The sequence below is a fragment of the Callithrix jacchus genome, chromosome 4 (genome assembly GCF_049354715.1).
Source record: "Callithrix jacchus isolate 240 chromosome 4, calJac240_pri, whole genome shotgun sequence".
Lineage (NCBI taxonomy): Eukaryota > Metazoa > Chordata > Mammalia > Primates > Cebidae > Callithrix > Callithrix jacchus.
Genome location: NC_133505.1, coordinates 54,014,460 through 54,030,462, shown reverse-complemented (window position 1 = coordinate 54,030,462; position 16,003 = coordinate 54,014,460). Strand labels below are relative to the sequence as shown.

Here is a 16,003-nt window from a genome sequence, read left to right as displayed (position 1 = left end):
TAACACCACTGTGTTCACAGAAATACCTTGTATTATTTAAATGCTTTTAAATTCATTGACACTTTGCTTTATGACCTAGGATATAGTATGTTCTGGAGAAGTTTCTATATATGCTTGAAGAGAATGGGTATTTTGCTGTTTTTGAGTGGATTTCCATACATCTATAGAAATAGATGCTGGGTAGGTCAAGTTGGTTGATAGTATGTTCAAGTCTTCTTAAATCCTTACTGATTTTCTGGCTATTCTATCAGTTATTGAGAGTGGGATGTTAAAACTCCAACTATTGTCAAATTATCTCCTTCTCACTTCAGTTCTTTCCATTTGTGCTTCATATATTTTGGGACTATGTTCTTAAGTCTATATAAGTTTATAACTTTTTTATGTCCCTGGTGAATTGATCTAATTATCATCATAAAATGTCCTTCAACAATACTTTTTGTCTTAAAGTGTATTTCATCTGACATTAATATATCCAATTTTAGCTTTCTAATCATTTCTGTTTATATAGTATATCGTTTTCCATTTTTAAAATCTACTTGTGTCTTTGAATCTAAAGTGCGTCTCTTGAAGATAGTACATAGTTGGATCTTGTTTATTGTCCAGGCTGACAATCACTGCCTTTTGATTGAAGTATTTAAATCATTTGCCTTGAATGCAACTACTGATATGCTTGGATTTGCATCTTCCATTTCTATTTGTTTTCTATAAATTCCATGCCTCTTTAAATTCATCTGTTCCTTCTTTACTACATTCCTTTGTGTCAAATAGCTATTTTCTAATATGACATTCTAATTCCTTTATTGGCTTTTAAAACTATTTTTTAAATTATTTTCTTATGGTTACTCTGGGGATTACAATATGCACCTTATCAAAGTACACTTTAGATTAATACTAACGGAATTCCAGCACCATATTGAAAAACTTGTTCCCATACAGCTCCATTTTATCTCTTTTCCTTTGTGCCATTATTATATATATTAAATCTTTTTATATTATAAGCCCAACAATACATTTTATAAATATTGTTTTACACAATGATCTTTTAAACCTGATATGAGAAGAAAAGAGAAAAATATATACAGTTCTTATATTTATCTATGTAGTTACCTTTTCCAGTGTCCTTTCTTACTTCATGTGGATTCAAGTTATTCTCTGGTGTCATTTCCTTTCAGCCTAAAGGATTTCCTTTAATATTTCCTGTAAGACAGGTCTGTTAGCAATGAACTCTCTCGATATTTGTTTTTCTGGGAAAGTGTTTAATTCACCTTCATTTCTGAAATTTTGTTGAATATAATATCCTCAGTTGACTTTTTCCTTTCAGGATTTGAATATGTTCTCCATTGTCTTCTAATTTCCAATGTTTGTGGTAGAAATTCAACTTTAATCACATTGTTATTCCTGTGTACATAATGTGTTGTTTTTCTCTTGCTGCTTTCAAGTTTTTCTCTTTGTCTTTTAACGGTTTGACTATGATGTGTTTAGGTATAGCTCTTTTTTTCCTTATACTACTTCTTTGTTGAGCTTCTTTGATACTTAAATTAATTTTAACATCAAGTTTTGGAAAGATAAAACTATTATTTCCTTAAATATTTTGTCTGCCTCTTCTCTCTTGCTTCTCCTTCAGGAACACATATTACACAAATGGTGTATGCTTGATAAAGTCCCACAGATCTCTGAAAACCTATTCACTTTTTGTCATGCTATTTTTTTTCTATTCTTCAGTTTAGATTATTCCTATTCATTTATCTTCATGTTTGCCAATTCTTTCTACTGCTGTTTCAGATCTACTGTTGAGGGATTTTAGTGAATTTTTCTTCTCACTTATTGTTCTTTTCAACTCTAGAATGTCGTTCTTTTATACATTTTTCTCCTCGTTTATATTCTCTGTTTGATGTGTCAACACCATGCTTTCCATTAATTCTTTAATTATGATTTTTTTATTTCTTTCAGCATGTTTCTTATATCTTCTTTGAGGTCTTTCTCTGCTAGGTCCAAAATCTGTGTTTTTCTCAAAGACAGCTTATTTTGGTGGCTTTTTTTTTTCTGTGTATGAATCATTCTTTCCTGTTTTTTATATGTCTTGTCATTTTTTTGTTGAAAACTGAACATTTCAGTTAATATATTGTAGCCACTCTGATTCCTTCTCCCTAAAGGTTGTTGTTGCTGCTTTGCTTGGTTGATTGGTGACATTCTTGGACTGACTCTTTAGAGTCTGTCTTCCTGTAGTGTGTGGCCCCTGCTGTATCTGCTCAAGTTTTTTAAATTTTTATTTTTTTGATCTCAACTTCTACACCTTAAGTTTAACAAGAGATGCGTGGATAATTAGGGCCCTCTCTGGTCACTACTGAGTGTGTGCACAGCTTTGCCTCTGTGTGCAGCCTTCCAGAATTCCCAAAATGTTATCAATGGCCACAGTGGCTATCCCACTCCTTGGGTCTTCCTGTCCTTTTTGGGGGCAAGTTGCCTTTCTATTGCTTGCCTGAACCAGCATTACAACCTCAGGATGACTGCAGTATTGGCCTTTCTTATTCATTTGCCATTAAGATGGTTACTGTTTTAACAGGGTTTTCCTGCACTTCACTCCAAAGCAAGTCAACCCCCTCCACCAGCAAACCTGCTGGGTTTAATGGCTTATCATGCCCTTTTAGGAACTACTGTGCTAATGGAACTGGATTGGGAGTTGGAGAGGTGAGAGCAGTCCAGTTTATAGTGACACAGACTCCCTTTGTTCTTAATTAAGGTTCAGAAGTTTGTAATGAATAAATAATTCTTAATTTGTTGTGTATCTTTAGCTAATTTTTCATAGTCCCAAAATAGTTGTTTTTTACAATTTTGTCCATTTTGTACAATTTTGTCCAGTTTCATTGTTGTATTTGGGGAGTGTTGGACAGGCCTCTCATTCCACCATTCCAGAAGTTCCACAAGTCTCCATTCTGTATTTCATTTCATCTTCATAAATACTAAGAGATAACTTTGTTATTACTGATTTACGGATGACGATACAAACTTCAGCGTGGTTAAGTAACTTGCTAGAAGTCATGACTCATATTTCTCAAAGGTAGTACAGTGTTTTGAGGATTCTACACCAGAATCTGATTTATTCCTGAATCTTTGAAGGCACTCCCCGCTTATAGAGATGCCATCTTTAAGAATTTTGTAGGGGCCGGGAGTGGTGGCTCACGCCTGTAATCCCAGCACTTTGGGAGGCTGAGGTGGGTGGATCACTAGGTCAAGAGATCGAGATCATCCTGGTCAACATGGTGAAACCCTGTCCCTACTAAAAATACAAAAAATTAGCTGGGCACGGTGGCGCGTGCCTGTAATCCCAGCTACTCAGGAGGCTGAGGCAGGAGAATTGCCTGAACCCAGGAGGCGGAGGTTGCGGTGAGCCGAGATCGCGCCATTGCACTCCAGCCTGGGTAACAAGAGGGAGACTCCATCTCAAAAAACAAAAAAAGAATTTTGTATATCTTGACAAGGTTAGGAGTCAACACTATTGTCTTGATAGTTCAGGTAACTCTATTTTGGTGTTGATGATGCAGATAAAAGTTGTTTTTATGATGAACAACCCATGTTCCAGATGCCAAGCAATGTGCTTCTGTATTTCAAATGTAATCCTCATAGCAATGCTGAAAGGGAGTGAGACCTAGTCATGCCCACTATGAAAATTTGGAAGCTGAGACCCATGAACATCTCATGTTTTAAGTGGTAAAGACAGGATTCAAACACAGACTTCAGATTCTAAGGGCTAGTGTTGGGCATAGTTCAACAGTCTCCCTCAACTGGAATGTCATCCTGCTAAAATAAAGTGGGAAACTGGGATGAGCTCAGAGAAAACAGATAAAAATAGTAAAAGATTTAGAATACAAATCAAGGGAGAAAACTAACATTAGGGGCAATTTGGCCTAGAGAGGAGCTAAAAATAACAATGTAACTACCTGAAGTGATATTAACATTTGCTGATAAGCACTAAATTTTTATTTCATTGAAGGAAAAAAGGAAAGCAAAGAAATAGAAGTGTATTTCCATTTCATCAGGAAAATCTCGCTTCTTTTAAGGATTCAGGAGATGCTTCAAAGTTTGTTACCCAAAAGATTATGTAATCTTCTTCTTCAAAAACTAACTGTTTTTCAATTCTCCTTATAATATGGCTTAGGTAAAAGGAGGGGGTGACATACAAGACGTTTTTAGCCCTACCTGCCCTTCCCAGATTAGAACAGCAGAGTCCACATCCAACTTCCTGGTGCCTAAGCCCCATATCCTCCTGTTCACCTCTGTGTTTCCATACTTCTCTCTCGTTCATGTAACCAACTAAAGCAAGACTCTTGCAAGATACACCCCCTTCAGGCAGGCCAAATCTATGTTTATCAGGAATAAACAACTACTATGTGAGTTCTAACACAGAAGTATGTAAAAGCCCCACTTGCTCGAGTATTTCTTCCTGATTACCATTAAAATCCCCATTTAATACTTTGGGTTAAGGTGTAGTCTCTGGAATGTGACTGGTAAAACACATGCATCATGGTGGCCACATCTATTTCAGAAGATGCACACATCAGGGGAAGTTTACATCAGGGGAAGTTTGATTTGTGGACAAGAAAGGTAGAAAGGTTGCACTTTTGCCTTGGTGGATAAATGAGTCCATGGGTACTGAGAAAGGAAAAGTGAATGAGAGGAGGACAAGCTCACATTCAGAGAAGTGGCATGACACATTTGTTCTTCACAATTGTCCTTCAGTCCAGTCTTGACAAAGATTATCCAAAATTTATTCCTTGGGGCCAAAAGTCAGAAATGGGGACCTAAATCCTATGCAACCTTGGCCGCATCTCCGCCAGCCAGCTGGAACCATAGCATATGTTTTTACATTCGCTTTTATATGAACTTCATTTTGCCAGCAATTTCATTAAAACCCACTTCCAGAGCTGATATGTGCAACTTGAAATCCTCCAGATGAATAAGTTCTGTAGATGGTGACAACACTCCCGCCACACTCCATGGATCAAATTGCTCTTTATCCACTTGACTTGGCCGGAATGTAAAGGCAAACGCCAAGCAAATGCTATGAAATCAATAGCTGCAGAGTGTTGGTTTTGGGTTTTTTCCTCTATGTAGACTCCAAAGGAGACTGACACGCAGATTAGACAAATCACTTTTCATAATCCTAAGGACTGCTGCATGATGTATCCAGAGTATTAATCAAAGGCTGAGACCAAGTAAAATGTGAATTAAATTTCTTAATGGAGAGAGACATGAACTTTCTATCCTTAGATCTCTGGCTGTGGACGTCTGTAAGGCAATGAAAAATTCAGCTACCCAGTTTATAATATTCTGAGAGATATATCACCAAGTGACACAACCTATCGTGGTTACAGTTTCTGTTTGGAGAACTCGGTTTCCGATGCGGTCAAAGGGAGCTCAGGGTCTGCTGGCAGAGAATTTAAGGGTAGCCCATGAAAACCGGAGTCCTGTGTGTTTGGGGTCATTTGAAGAGCCTTTCCACCACTGGGGGCTTGCCTGAGTCTCAAGCAAACATCAGAGACTTAACTTTTTTTATTTAGTCCATGGAATTGCAATGAAGTGAAATCGTTTACTTTCTATGCCAACAAAGCCAAGATGAACCTAAAAGAAATTAGACTGAAAGCAAATAAGACTTCATGCTAAAATTGAAAATAACCCCATGTCATGGCCACATGTGAAGATAAAGTCACTGCTGTGACACTGGTCAAGCTAAGGATGAATGGCAAGAAAAAATGAAAAGTTGGTAAAAGTGTTTGTAAACAGAACTTCTTCCTGCTCTCTGCGAAGATGTTTTGGGTGCCATGGCACTGCAGAGTCAAGTCAGTACAACCATCTACCCCAGAAGGAATGAACCTAGCAGCAGCTGGAGATGATTCCACTTCATCTAAGACTGTCTCTAGTTCTTTGAGGATGGATGGGGCTATGAATCCACATGGAAACATTATAGGATACCGTATTTGTATGTGGGCAACTTTTTCCTAAGTCATTAAAAGCCTTTTATGGGCATTATCTGACTTATTTCCATTTCTACAACTTGCTGGTAGATGGTGGTATGGGAGGGGATGCCAGCACTACAAATGGGAACACAAATCAGAAATCCATAAAGCCTATATTAGGAAGTATCAATGACTTCCCTAGGATAAAACCAGCTGGTGGGAAGGAATGTGAGGCATTCGGCTATTCCAAGGAGTTGGAAGCTGCAGGATTGCATGCCTCCTCCTACACACATACACACACACAAACACACAAGTCTGAACCTCGCTGTGACTCAGTTTTCTTCATTTCTAAAGTTGGGGTTACAGTGTATAGGATTTTGATGAGGATTCAAGGAGATGATCTAAGTAAAAAACAGTAATAATAATCCATAATAAAAAGGCAGTTCCTGTTAATCCCTTTCTTTCTCCTCCTCACTGCCACATGCGTCCAGAAAATGGGCCATCCACAGACAGAGGCAGAACACATGAGTTTGGCAGCGGAAGGAGTGATGCATCTAACAACCCCTCAAACAAACTGAGTTTACTATATATTCCAGAGTGTGCCTGGTGTAGGTTAAAGTATACTATATATTCCAGAGTGTGCCTGGTGTAGGTTAAAGTATATTATATATTCCAGAGTGTGCCTGGTCTAGGTTAAAGTATACTATATATTCCAGAGTGTGCCTGGTCTAGGTTAAAGCAACATGCTAAAATGTATGTTGCGTTTTGTCAGGCTGTTACGAATGCACTGAATCACTGGCTGAAACTGCAGCCTCTTCCACCATGTCCATCTGCTTCTCTGTGCCTCACTGGTGTTCTTAGTAATTGGGAGGAGGGGAATTTCCCTCCATTTGAGAGACCCCATGAGATTATCAGCAATTGTGCAGTAAATCTTAAAGATCTATCCCTCCTCGAATGCAGTATGCTATGGCACACCAGGTTACAAGATGCATAATTAGAGCTCATTCGGCTGACAGATTAATGGGGTTGTAGCAAAGGCCAGATAGCAGTAAATTAGGCAGCTAAACGCAGCAATCTCTGGCATAACCTCAGCACTAAATTGCACATCTTCTGCAGTGTGTTGGCCACTTCTCACAGATTCTTAAAAGTGTGTCTGTTTTATGAGGTGTTTTCCTTTTAAGGAACTCAGCATAAATACTTTTGTGGGCAACTTGGCCTACTGGTATTCAGCACTTTCATTGCCCCAACTATTTCAGAATCACCTACTTAATATCTATGTAATATATTGTCATGGTCTATTATTGGAAGAACAGCTAAATGTAACAACATTGACTTCTTAGTAGCACTTATACTCTTGCTAACTAGCTTAAAGAAAGACTAACAAGCTCATGATTATTGTACATGTTCTTATGACCCAATTCTCTTAAAACTTGGTTTAAAAAAAAGGAAAGTAAATTCTAGAGTGTTCAGATGGGTGAAACAAATGAACCTGACTGATTTGGGTATTTTCATTCTAGATAGGACAGCTCACCACGATGATGCAAGGTCAGGCAAATTCACACCCATACTGCTGGCAGTGAGATCTTCTCTCCCAGGGTCTCTTTAATTCTTTTCCACCTCTTTTCAGATTTCTCCAATTTTGAGAGCATCTTTCCAATCCCACAACTCCTTTCTGCCTATTAATAGTTTCCTTTTTGCCTATGTCTCTAACCCTTCTCTAAATGAGAGGTCTTTGAATGATTTGTTTGTGTACACCCTAAAAGAATTCTTCTAACTACATTTTTAAGATGACACCTAAATTTCATCAACATATGTTTAGGTTGTTACAAAGGACGTACCACCTGATAGTCTGTGCATTCTGCTGTGCATTAGCTTATTTTCATCACAAGTTTCTTGCAAGAGATTTAGATGATTCTGTTTATGTCTGCAGAGATGACCTTAATGGCAAAGCAGCCCTCACAGTCAATCCAATTAGCGAAATCATACTCACTTTCTCATGGAGAAATTCTAACTCTGTTTTCCAATTCAAATGAGTATGTTAATATGTCTCCCCAGGGCAACTAATTCATCCTGATAGACAAATGGATGATGAGTAGGTAGATGGATAGTCTGACACTACATACATGCATGGAGGCTTGCCAGGAGTTTGTCATGGGACAGAATAGTGCTCTGCCCCCTTTCAATATCTCCCCACAACGTTCTTTTTTGTTTGTTTTCCTGGGACTGTAGTTTGGGAGAAATGCCTCTCAAATTGTCCCCATTTTTAGAGACCCAGAGGATGTTTAGACCCTGAGGAAATGCTCCATCCGTGGGAGGGGGATGGCTGAAAGGATGACTTTTATTCTGAATGTGAGAAGGACAACTGTGAAGGGATGGTGGGACAGGGAAACGAGAGGTGTGTTCTCAGGCTGGTGAGTTTTAGGAAAAGGTGCACATGAAAGTTGAGCATCTGAAAATCAATGGCACTAAAGCCGCTTGCTTCTTCATAACTCCTGAAAAGTCTTCAGGCGCTCCCAGAAGGATGTGCACCACAGCGTGAAGATGGCCGCTCTTGATCAAACACACAAGCTGGGGTTCATTCTGGGGCAAGCAGTGAGAAACACTTGCTGTGCTAATATCTGCTTCTGTTCCTCTAGCCACCACGAGAGAGTGACTCACTCATTTATTCTCTCAACAAACACCCTCTTTATGTGATGTTCAGTGCTATGTGTGCTCCCTTGGCTTTGCATGCTAGGGGTCATCTTGCATGCTGCCGTCAAAATATGGAGACTCCTATCAGCCCTCATTTGTGACAACTTCTTGTCATAACAAAACCAGGGTGTGTACAGACAGCAACTGGTGACTTGGTTAGAAAAATTTACATAGGGTAATTCCAGATGCTTGAGCCATCTAGATTCCAGATCCAAAATAAAAGGAAATAAAAGAGGTGGCAAGGGAGCCTGAGGGAAGAGGTCATATCCTAAACTCATCATTAAATTGCCAGGAAGTGTGAGTGATGAAAATGGCCAGGAAATAAGATCCTTTGGTGAATTGGGATCTTGCTAATATTTAATTGGGTCTCCGGTGAGACATTTAAATCCATGGGCAGCTATCAAGGTTGAGAATTCTACTCTAGTGGCCCCAAATGATTTCACCTTCACTTTCATTTTAGTGATGGAGGAAAGCCAGGACATTTGCTAAAATATTTGAACTGTAAGTACGTGTTTTAAGGCCTGCATGTGTGTGGTAGTCACCATTGAGGAAATTCAGAGCTTGATGATCTCTTTCAGCACATCGGTTACCAAAAACCAGGGCAGCCACACTGGAGGTCTGGTCACCCTTGTACATGCCCTGGATTACTCAGTTTCTTAAAACAGTTTTTTCCGAGAAGGACGGCTAGGAAATGACCATCTTCACTTTTTCTGCAAGTATTTATAAACCTCCTTAAGGCTGAAACCTAGGTGCTTTCAAATAAACAAAAATAGTTTGCAAAGCACTCCATAGCCTCTGCACTCCAAGCCCCCTCAACATAAATGAAAAGGTAAAATGCTCTGTGTGTGTGTGTGTGTGTGCGTGTGTGTGTGTGTGTGCGTGTGTGTGTGTGTGTGTGTGTGTTTTCTAAATTTCACCACATCATCACAGGCTTGGACACCAGAGTCAGATAAGAAAATCATTGGACAGCAGGGGGTGGGGAGGGTGGGGAGGGATAACATGGGGAGAAATGCTGGATATAGTATACGCCTAAAGTAAAATTTACAAAAAAAATACAAAAATTTTTTTAAAAAGGAAGAAACTCAAAAGTATATTTTTGAATAAATGTTTAAATGAATAAATAAAAAAGAAAAGAAAAGAAAATCACTGGACCAGGAGGAAGGAGACAAAATTTTAATCTCAGGTTTATGATGGGACCAAGAGAGTTTTGAAAAGGGTTATGAGCCTCAGCCCCATACTCGTCATATAATCTTCAACGAGTTACTTAACCGCCCTTGGCCTCAGTTTTCTCGTCTGTGGATGGACAAGCCTACCTCTCAGTGAGCTGTGAAGAATCAAATGAGATTAGGCATGGTAAGTGCTAAGCCTCACAGTCATATTTGCTATTACCGTTTGTGGCATGGGGCAAGTAAGTGGCTCCGTGTCTCCAGACCCCTATTTCCTCCTCTTCTCCGTCCATGTAGAAAAAAGAAAAAAACAGAAGCACATTTTATTGTTTTTAAAATGTAAGTTTTACTAAAAGGCAAATGGATCAAAGTCCAGTTTCTGCCTCCAGTAAATTGCAAATGTCTTAAAGCCTGGAACCAGAATCTTGCTTTAGCATTCCACCCCAGCCCCCAACCCTGATCCCCTCCATTGCCTAACAGTGCCTTATACATGGTAGACATCAATAAATATTTATTGACTTGAATTACCTCTACATTTAATTTTGTGATAAGGGAGTAAATGAGTGAGACAGTTTTTGTGGGGGCGTTAGGTGAGTCTGGGAATCTGTTTGAGTGAGAGTAGGTGTGTTTATTAGTGATTTAGTGAGGGGAAGGGGGATGGCTGCCCATGGTTATAAACATTTCTGTAATTACTGAAACTGCTTTAACTGACCCAAGACTTCACAGGAATATAAATCTCTGTCTAGCAGACAGAAATGCTGTTATTAAAAAAAAAGAAGAAGAACTTATTCAACCAACCCTCAAGTGAATCAGATTTTGAAACTGATCTTCCAAAGATAAATTTGTGTGAGGAGAAAATGAGTTGCACTTTTTCCATCTTTGCCCTTTCTTGTCTTTGTTTATCAAAAACATCACCTAAAAGAGAACTTTTTCACACTTCAGAAAACAGCTAAAACCAACCCCTGTTTTTCTGTGGGGTCTCCACTTATCTCCTCTGTAAATAACACCAAGTACAGATTAAGCCCTTTGAGATAAGCACAGATATCCGAGAAGCTACTTCAGAAACCTAAGATTAAAAACAAATCTAAACAGTGGATATTAATTTATATATATGCATTTTAAATAAAGGAAAGAAAAAATAAAAACACCAAGTGTTTAACCTGGCTCGTGGATTTGTGATGACTCACTTCAAGAAAATTCTCGGGGAGAAAACGCACCTTACTTCTACCTCTAGGAAATTCCCTTTTCATGGGAATGAAAATCTCAGCTTCCACGCTCTCAGATCTGGAGACCCATGGCATGGGGAAGTGGGTCTGTCACTCCACCTTGAAGCTGCAAACCCTAAGGCAGGCCAGTGCTTTCTTTCTAACCAGATCATATTTTTCTATCTGAACGATTTTATGGTGGGGGCTTAAGCAACTTCCTACATTCCTGTTGTTGCTCTTAATTTCTTCTACTTGGACTGAAACCCCTACAGGGAAGCTGTAAAGAAAATAGAATAAATAAAGAAGGAAGAAAATGTTTCTCTTCTCTTTCCTCCCTAAACCCCCTCATAAACATCCCACCCCAGGTCACAAAATGTATGGCGAGCGTTAAGCCTTGGCAGTATTTTGACACGGTGCACAGTCCTTTTCTCCTCCCTTTTCCTTTGAGGTTCATCTTGCAGCCCGGGGCTCTGTTCCCCTGCCAACTTGGTGGGAGTGTTTAGTGACTGGAAGGCTGTGGCCTGCTCTCCCCAGAACTTCACACTTCATTTTTCCATATCCCTAGGAGCAGCAGCAAATATTTCACCAGCCTGGTTTGCCGGCTACTGCCATAAATCAGACTTAGGCCTCAAAAAAAAAAAGCCAGGCCTGTCAAGGCATTAAGCTTTTATTTTCTGACTCGATCCAGTGGTAAATGAGAGCTTGTATTTTCCTTTAAAACTGTAAAGGGATTTTTAAGGATTGTCGCTGGATGGCTGCCAGCTACAAAAGATACAATGCAGAGTGTAACTGGTTAGGAGAGATTTGAAAAAGTCTTAAGTATGAAAAATGTCTTTTCTTAAAGGTTTTTCAATGAAATGGGAAACAGGGCTTAAATTTCATAAAGACTTAAAAAAAAAAAAAAAAGACCCAAACTATTCATGAGAAAAGCATTAGGAAATGGAAGAGTCGCGCTCTTCGAGAAATATGAGTTATACTTCTGCGTGCTCTCTGCCATTGGCCCCCTTTCTTCCTCTCTCTTTCTCAGTGTACACAGATACTTGGGCCGGTTCATTAGTCAGTTCCTGCCATCATTACTGATGATATGACAGCAAGAACAAACAGACTGGACAGTTTTATGTGCTGTATATTAATTGCTTCATAATTTAGGCCTGCAAACCAGGACAGTGAGGCAAGTCTACTTGGAAAACCCCCTGCTTGAAATTCTAAGCAAGTTTGCAAGGTGCAAATCATGCCTATGAGATCACTTCTGAATATTTCCCCTGGTTGAGTAATCAAATCTTAAACTCCAAATGCTGAAAGCCAAAGCCTTCTTGCAGTTGGAAGAGAGATGGAGTTAAAATAGGTAGGTATCGCACCAAAACACCAAGTCCAGGAAATCTGGAAAACGGTGCAGGAAACCAGGCTCAGATCAGGTCCTAGGTGTAGAAAAACAGTCTGCTTAGATTTTGTGATGTGTCATGTTTCATTGAGGTGCACATTTAATTTCAGTAAAATGCAATTAAATCAGAGTAAACATAATCTTCCCTCTGCCTAGTCTGGGTTGTTGCATACACTTGCAGCTGGGGTCACAAGGAGGTGTGGGAAGTGGAGGAAGAAATCACTAAGGAAATAGTGAACCTCTATTTACAAAGGTTTCAAAGTAGCATTTAGATCAGGCTGAGACCAATCAAGACAGTAGCAGGGCCGTTTAGACAAGGTGATCTGATTCTGTAGTCAGGAGAGCTGGGGATGAGGTAAAGGGGAGTGATGGGAACGCCCAGTGGGATGTGGGAAGCGGAGTTCGAAAATGAGTAGAAAGGAGTATCATTATAAGGAGGCTTGGGGGACGAACAGGCTGCCACCGCTGACTCTTCAAGGACACCATAGACCATTTACCCTACTGGTGAAGTTATTTATGAAAACCTCTCGCACTCCAACCTCAAGCTGGTTATTTGTGCTAAATCTTGGGTGTTCTCAAGGTGGGGCATTGTCTTCCTGGGTGTTGCTCTTTCTTCTTGAAGGAGTTCAGAAGAACCTGAAACCAGACTTTCCGGCCTAACACAGTTCCAGCAATGGTCGAATCTTGGTACAATCCCAGAATGGATCCGCTTCTGAAGTGCATTGCAGCTGATCTCCCTCCACCACTTCTAACCTTTCAGGACACGGAGATGAACTATGGGTATCTGAAGCCTCTCCAGGAGCACATCTCACATCCTGCCTCTCACTCAGGGATCTATCCCACCCTTCCCTTAGCTCTTCGACTTGTCAAGGTCTCTCTTGCCTCTGGTCTTTTCCTTCATCCTGTGACATCACCCCCAAAACTCAGCAAATGGTGGTCCATGGGCCAAATCTTCCCTGCCCACTGTCTTTGCATGGCCCACAAGCTAAGAATTGTTTTCACATTTTTTAATGTTCTTTTTAATAAAATTAAAAGAAGAATACTTTGTGACATGTAAAAATTATAGGAAATTTAAATTTCAATGCACTGAAGTTTTATTGGAGCACAGCCACGTTCACTCGTTTACATATTGTCTCTGGCTGCTTTCACAGTATAACAGCGCAGTAGAGTAGCTGTAACAGAGCTCACAGGACCTGCAAATATTAACTATCTGGCTATGTACAGAAAGTTTGCCAACACCCTGCTGTCCCTCCCCTGAGCAACCACATCACACTGAACCTGACTGATCCCTCTTCTTCCTTGATATCACCTTTCAGACTCACTCCCAGGCTAGCCGTTCCTGCCTGGAACACGCTACACTTCTTCATGCATAGTGAATATTTTGTACATTGAATTCATTTTAAAATGGTTTGTATTCAAACTACAAAATGGAAAAACTACTGGATGAAAACATAGTAAAACTCATCAATCAATCATAAAAAAATACCCTAATTGAAATCTGGAATAATAAATCTAGAAATGTTCCTAGTGGTTATCCATAAGTAGTGGTATTATGGGTGAGTTTAACATACTTTTGATTATCAATATTTTGTACATTTTCATAATGTGTATTTTTTAGATTTTCTCTATAACGTTCCTGTTCAAAGAAGGGCTAATGGAAGGGTGTGATCGATCACTGAGTGAGAGGCTGGATTGTATAATGTTTCATGTTCTGAATTTTCTATAATATACATTCTATAATGTATAAATATTATTTTAATGGAGCTTTTACAAAAATGTGTATTGAGCACCTTTTTCATGCAAGGCACTGAGCTGAGCTCAGTGTGGAAGATACACACATTTTGCCTGTTTGGGTTGAGTATTCAAGAAAGCAACTATTATTTGCTGAGGAAACATGTTTAGGTATTACCAGATAGTATATATGTGTCTATGTGTACGAGCCTCTTTTTCATTCCTTCTTCCCAGGGTTATCCACTTACTTATGCTAAGTTGTTGAATATGTCTATATCTTTTTAAAAACTGGGGTATACATGTTTACTTTACACTGAAGATATTCTGCTATAATATCCTTTTATTTTTATGTCCTTTAAAATAGTTTTTTTTTTGTTAATTTCCCAAAAATGTTTTGGGTGATCTTACGTGAGGTCAATTCCCGGGTATGTTGTGGGCTTAGCTGCCATTGTGAGTGGTATTTCACTTTCTATCATCATTTCTCGATGGTAACTGCTGGTGGATAATGAATCTTGAACCTGGCAATTTTGCTGGGGGAGGGAAAATATAAATAACACAATGAAGGAAACTCTTACTGATCTATGCTGCAAATGGTGGAGTTGGGAGTCTGCACCTGTGGTCTAAGAGGCTGGGGTGGGGTGCGGCAGGGTGAGAGTGATGGGGGACATCTCCATCTGTTATTGATGGTGTGTTCCACGCTTTTCATAACTGAGACCTCTGCAGGCCTGCTACGTGTGCAGCTGGCATGTCCTGACACCACACCACTGCCCTACTGACTACACAGCACAAGCCCCTGCTGCAGGAGCAGCCACCTGCCTACGACCTGGTGGCCAGCCAGGGCGACTACGTGTGCGGCCCGCACAGCTATGGCACCATCCCTGCTATACCTCCGATGCCACCCTACCCCTACCTCATCACAGGGATACCCACCCACCACCCCAGGGTCTACAACATCCACAGCTGGCGCCAACTCCATCATGGTCGTGGGAGGCTGTCCCGTCTGCAGGGTCGGGGTGCTGGAGGACGCTTGACCTTCCTGGGCATCTTCCTGGACATCATCCTGTTTCCCTTTGGCTTCATCTGCTGTTTTGCCTTGAGGAAGTGAATATGCCCCCACTGCGGAGCCACTTTGGCTTAAAGGGAACACCAGGCCCGGCTTTCCTACACCCAGCTCTGTTTTTCTAATGTAAATGTCATGTACAATAGTTTTATCTGATTCAGCTTCAGGACTGTTTTGTAAAGCGAGGTGGGACCGGTGTGGCACACGCCAGCTGTGGTTTCCAGAGCGTGGAGACGCAGAGCTGCTGCTCCTGCCCAAGGCTCATGGCAACTCACTAAAGCACTGCTTTTATTTTTGCAGTCTTCAGTTTGAGAAAGGTGAGAAATAATGTTTTCAATAAATGAGATTCATACCATTAAAAAAAAATACTATCCAGCACTGTCCACCAAGTAAGCTATCATTTCCTTTAAAAATCCCTGAACTTCCAAGTGCAGTGAGTCATCCAGTTCTTTCAATAACTAGAGTAGTGGCTCTACAGAGTCTCACTGAGGCTTTAAGCCCATAAACTTTCCTCCTATAAATACATTGGCAAGAAGCAGCCCTGGCTCTGCCCTCTCTCTCCTGAAGTGGCATCTGTGCCCTCCAAGCTATCCTGGTAGGTTTAAGGTGGCCTCCAGCATCTGGCAGATGGTATTGGATAGAGTTCATTATTCTAGGACACACCTGTCAGTTCAATTGCATCTGAAGAACTGTGGAATGATCTGAGCATCAGCAGTTTGAGGTCTTGGCTGGTCCCTTTTACCATCACCACCATCACTTCAGCTAAGTCATTCCATTGTTGTCATAACTTCTCAGCTCTCCAAGTGATTTGCTGA

At 40.2% G+C, this 16,003-nt stretch overlaps 1 pseudogene; it reads left to right on the top strand.

Moving 5' to 3' along the window:
• The window catches only part of LOC100406925 (membrane protein BRI3 pseudogene), a 32,319-nt pseudogene extending 17,053 nt beyond the window's left edge, over positions 1 to 15,266 (top strand).
• The last annotated feature ends 737 nt before the right edge of the window (positions 15,267 to 16,003 follow it).